Genomic DNA, 6,000 nt, shown 5'->3' with positions numbered 1-6,000 from the left:
TTAAACATTTCAAGCTGTATCGACGCCCTGGATTAATTTGACCTTATTTCAAGTAGATTAGGTGCATATTAACGATCGATTGTAAGATACACGCTTCTAAAATGCATTAGAGTAATCTGACATTATCTTATGTAGATCATGTGCATCTTAACACCCTGTATCAATTGAAAATATCAAGCTGTATCAAGACCCCGGAATAATCTGACCTTATCCTACATAGATCAGAATCTGTAGAACAATAATTGAACATTCAAAGCTTTAACCACGCCCTGCAGAAATTTGACCTTAATCCACATAGATCCGGTACATCTTTACGCTCTGTGGGACACCAATCGAATTTGTACCCTGAAGTAATCAGGAGCAAATTAACGCCCTGTAGAAAATCAATTGAAATTTCCGAGCTGTACGACCCCTCGTCACCACTAAATTCTGAAATCCTGATATGGTATATAAATCACCTTTTTCGTGTGAAAAGAAAAATTATGTTGAAATTGCGTCATAATTTCAGCATGAAACAATATCAATCGAATCATCTCAAGTAACTCTTCTTACATGAAATTTTAAAACTGATAAAAATTTCATTTCAAATGTTCTAAAGACAATCAGTTTGTATTCTTGTTCATTTTGGATCAATAGTTTCCATGTGATAGTGACAAAAAATTATTGTAAAGTACGCATCAAAAACGGTATTTGCTGAAATGAGTTTTATAACCTGCTGTAATGAAAAATTCACAATTCTAAAATCCACTAATAAGCAAAACTACAATAATAAACAATAGCATAATATTTCGAAATCCAGGGCAATTGTCAATTTTTTTGCACTTAGATATCACTTCAAGAGAGACATTTTATTCTAAAATTAAGCAATACATTTGGATGAAGTTCGTACATCTTGTTTTATCCAAAAATAAGGTTCGAATTTTCTAGATGTCCTGCTTTAAGGAACCTTGAGCATTTGTTCGTGAACTAAATTTTTCGATTCTATTTTTTTAAATAAAAAATATAAGGGAATTGACGTATTTTCAGTAGACTAAGCTGATGCCGCGCTTCATTTGTAATTTTCTCGGACATACGCAGACAAACTAAATGTTTGTTACATTTATGCACTGCCTTTTTTGGATCACACCGACAGACTTGTTAAAAAATGTTGGAAACGTTTTTACAACAATTCAAATATCTCATGTCATTGGACTATTGTCAGCATCTTCGTTTTCTTCAGCCTTTCCCATAAGAACTTCAGGCAATTCCATATAAGCCGCATTTTGAGGCGTTTTTATTTCAATCAATGACATCTCTGGCGGAATTGTTTGTTCGGAAATCTCGTTAGGGGGAAGCAGGTATGACAAAGAATAATCTTTTTTTTTCATTGGCACTGTATATTTGGCATTTTAATTTTGATTGCCAATAAAAGTCAATTGGTGCCAAAGTCGTAATTTACCGTTTTTCTCCAATTCTGAATCATTTATTGCTTCACGTTCAAACACAATCGGACATTATAAACATCAATCCCCAAAGAACTTCAAATACATTTTTTTATGTTTCACTTTATAACTCGGCTTTGCACCCTATTTTGTTAGAAACAATGTTTGGTCTGTTGCTGAGTGAGTCTCGCTGAAACCAGGCCACCATAGGCATATATCGGTAGAATTCCAATTTTTGTTGTAGTTAGGCTAAAACTAAAAGAAATGTGAAAATTTTTACGCGAGCGTAAAATGAACAATTTGGTGTTTTGGCTGACATTAGTCTGAAGATTTTTCCCGTATTTAGTTCTGAATATTATGATTTGGTGAAACTTGTAATTATCGAAATAGTGTTCATTTGCAATTGAAAAAGTGTTGAAATTAAAATGGGGCCAACAGTAGGCCGTCCTTTATTTTTCGAAAATGCGAAATGTTATAAGTTCGTCATTTTAAAGTATTCGTTTTGGTAAGAAAAAAATCAGGTAAAAATTTGCAGTCCGTACGTGGACGCTAAGTGGTCCCCCCAGGGGCCCTGAAAGTATTAGACGTAGATGACCGCGTGCGCAAAATCGAGCTCGCTGCTCTAGTGCACGCAGTATGAGTACGAAAAACCACTAGTAACAAATTGTCCTGCGCGCGTTGATAATCAGCATAACAGTTTGTTTTCTTTTGGGATGATTCAAATATTACGTAACGCAAAATGTTCCAATTTCAGAACCCCCCCCCCTCCTCCTCCTTGTAACAGCTTTTGTATGAGAAATTTCAAATTTTTGTGCGGACCGCAACACTTCGGAAGATCCCCTCCCTCCCCATGTTGCGTTACGTAATATTTGAACGATCACATTTTGTATTTCTGAATTTTATGTCAGCGTGCAGTGTTATGAAGATATCCACAGTATAAAATATTATTTTATTAAACATTCTAGGCTGACTACCAATTTGTTACTGGTGAATCTTCGTTCTCTTCTTGCGTGCACTAGAGCAGCGAGCTCGATTTGGCGCATGGGGTCATCTACACCTAAAACCTTTAGGGTCGTTGGGGGACGTTGACTTCAAATTTTTACCTGATTTTTTTCTTACCAAAACGTGTACTTTACAATGACGAACTTATAACATTTCGCATTTTCGAAAAATAAGGGACGGCCTAGCCAACAGGTTGATATTGTGCCGGAAACTGGAATTCAGGGAAAGCAGGAAAGCTACTAGTACTCCTGGATTAAGTGAAATGAATCCGTAACATCAATGCGGTCCAGGCATAACAAAATACTTGGTGAGATCTTTCCATTTACCATCCCGTAGTTACATGTGATAAAATACACCTAAATAGTAACGATAATCAGTAATCTTTAAATCGACCAAATGAAATCCTAACTTTTTCCCCTTGGTACTAGAAGGAAAAATTCTTTCGGGAGTAATTTGCCTATGAAAAATGTATAGGTACCCCGGATAGAACACTTCGTTTCAACACCAAATAAAATGTGGAGATTCTGGGATTTTATAGGATGGGTGCCATAACAGGAGAGGGACAATTTATCTTTTCGTTTCAGAGAGCGAGAAACGGCGCTTAAGCCTACACAGAAAAAAATATTTAATTTTCAATGTGATGTAAACTGAAGTCTACTGTAAAAATGAATTAAATTCGTGTGTTATTACAGCATAATGTAAATTTAAATGAAAATACATTGAATTTTCAACTAAAAATGGTTGAATATTACATGATCGTGTAAATTTAAAGTGAATTCAATTGAAAAATAATGGATTAGTCGTTGAAATTTACGTTTATTTTGATGCTCCAAATATGTGCATGAAAATAAACTTAAATTTACAACATATTTTTAGCTGTGTAGGCTGTAAAGCCAGGACATTAGGAAGAAATACCTTTGTCCCATCCCAGGAAAACCACAACAATGGAGTGTGCATTAACTTTCTTAGCAACGCCACTCCCAACTATTTGACCTATCTTCCCCTGAATGCAACGGTTGGTACGGTTGTCCCCGTTTCTTCCTTCGTAAAATTGAAAAAATCTCGTCTATCAAGTTATTCATTCGTGGATAATCTGATCGCCGTGAATTTTGCAATTGTTTTAATATTTATATTATATTTTCGATATGCTGCAAATATTAATGATGACAAGAAAATATTAGAAGATATTCTAGTATTTCCAGGATGCTTTTCTATATTGGCTGTGCAAGCATTTAGATTAGATTAGATTAGATTAGTTAGGCTAAAACTAAAAGAAATGTGATTTGGTAATAGAGGTAGAAAACATTAGATGACACATGTCGCTGCTGTTCTTTTTTTTCTCGCTCAAAAACATGTCGGGTACATAACTATCAAACTGCATACCTTTTCGCGTTGACACTTAAATATAGCCCCGCCTATCTCATCAGCAAAAGATGTTCCGACAGCGATGCCAGTGGCATTCTTCCTCTATAGTGTATTATTTTTATTGTTTTGGTTATCTAACATTAGTGAATCCCTCTGTGACCAGTCGTTTTACTCCGCTCACTACTTGTGTGATATCAAGGATCTTATGTACTAAATTATTCGCATATATTGTAAGAGGACAAACCACACGTAAACAGCTTAGCTAGTAGGGAAATATTATAGTATAAAAATTAAAAAATCATGCAAACTACCTTTAAAACAAAATAAAAAAGAACGAGCTAAAATCTACATAACAGCAACAGTTTGATAAAAAAAAAAACAGCTAGATAGGCTGATGGCATAACGTGCAAATTAAATACACACATAGGCATTGTATACAGCAGGCGACACTACTCAAAATTCCAGCACCAACCAATAGTGTCAACGGGACTGAATTTCGTTGGTAGCAAAACTTCTCCGTTTGGGAGGTTCCGGGTGGATTACACTCATACTGCCTTAAAAGGAACGCCTTCGAATGGGCGGTCGAAAGTCCCAGAGCCAGCGAATGAAAACCACTCGTTCACTAAGTTGGAGAACACGAAGCAAGTTAGAAGTGTCTAAATTAACAAGTTTCTAGTGACAAGTCCAAGAAGCCTATCCACGTTTCCGATAGGAATATTACCGGTGGTGACCGATATTCCCGGTGGTTGATAACTGCACCGGTTTGCCCATCCAAGGTTGGACATTGCTCGTCCGGATAGCCGTTCGATACCCCACATCAAGAGTCAAGGGAGGAGGCGGTGAAAGGCACCACGAGCTCGATCCAAGTTTCCGGGAGGCCAGGACCGACCAAGCATTCCGAATAGGCAGATTAAGACCATCCCGAGTTCCTAAGTAGACGGGCAGGAGGCCGTGCTACCCAGCAGAACTTCAACCGGAGCGCAGCGTACGGGCCCCAACGGAACCACACATCCACACACACACACCGTGAGTAAACTGTTCTTGGTAGGTTGTAGTTAGGGCGTTAGGGACTGTAGGGCAACTGAACAATAAACGTGCCATCACTGTAGAACACTGTGGTTTTCCCTCTTATCCGCGTCTCTTCAACGGCAAGGAATTGAGCCGACCCTAAGTATTCCTTGAGTTTCATGCGAGCTAGCGGGCCGTGTAAAAAGTCAGTTACATTTTGGCGCCCAACAAAAAATAATTTCCTTTTTTGTTGAGTTTAGCGCGGGAGGGAAACGATAGTCCGACAATAGTTTACGCCGGTGTTTCTGGTAATTGGCTCCAATCGGCAGGTGTTGAATAACTTATGTGAAACAATTTTCACAAAAGTTTCTTGTGAATAGGATTTTAACCAATTGTTCGACAAACGTTCTTGGTGACACGTGCGTCCATACTGTCAACCAATCCACACTGGGCCAGGAGCAGAATTTAGCCAGACAAAACCTCTAGCGCTTTAGGAGTGCATTTTTTCGAGTTGGTGTCAAAGGAGACTTGTCTTGAATTTGTTTGTTCTTCAATTTGATGATAAAAGTTAGTTGGAAATTTCGCCGCATAGGTGGCGCTGCGATGCAAACTTTTTTGCGACGCATGGTTGTTAAAATGAAACATTTTACGATTTTGACATAAAAAGTAAAAAAAACGTAAAATTTAAGTGATTTACACATTTTTTACCATAACTTTGTTATTTGAAGTCCTAGAACTTTGGTGTCTTCGACAACTTGTCGTATTTTTACACGTTCTAAAACATTGCCGAAGACGCGAAAGCTCTAGGACGCAACACAAAAAAGTTTGCATCGCAGCGCCACCTATGCGGCGAAATTTCCAACTAACTTTTATCATCAAATTGAAGAACAAACAAATTCAAGATAAGTCTCCTTTGACACCAACCCGAAAAAATGCACTCCTAAAGCGCTAGAGGTTTTGTCTGGCTAAATTCTGCTCCTGGCCCAGTGTGCAATCGTAGATATTTCCAAGTAAATCACTACTATCGTCCAATTACCATTGAAAGTCGCAAAGCGATTGGATTCTTCTAGGATAACAAATTATTGAGCACTATACAACGTCGTGAGAACGGAATTTATTTTCGTTGGCATTCTGATTAGGTAACTTTAACAAATTTTGTTCTGGAAACAGTAAGAACAACAGCTATGGATCAATTCATGCTGCA

Source organism: Aedes aegypti, chromosome 1 (genome assembly GCF_002204515.2).
Source record: "Aedes aegypti strain LVP_AGWG chromosome 1, AaegL5.0 Primary Assembly, whole genome shotgun sequence".
Taxonomy (NCBI): domain Eukaryota; kingdom Metazoa; phylum Arthropoda; class Insecta; order Diptera; family Culicidae; genus Aedes; species Aedes aegypti.
Note: the sequence above shows the minus strand (reverse complement) of the source record.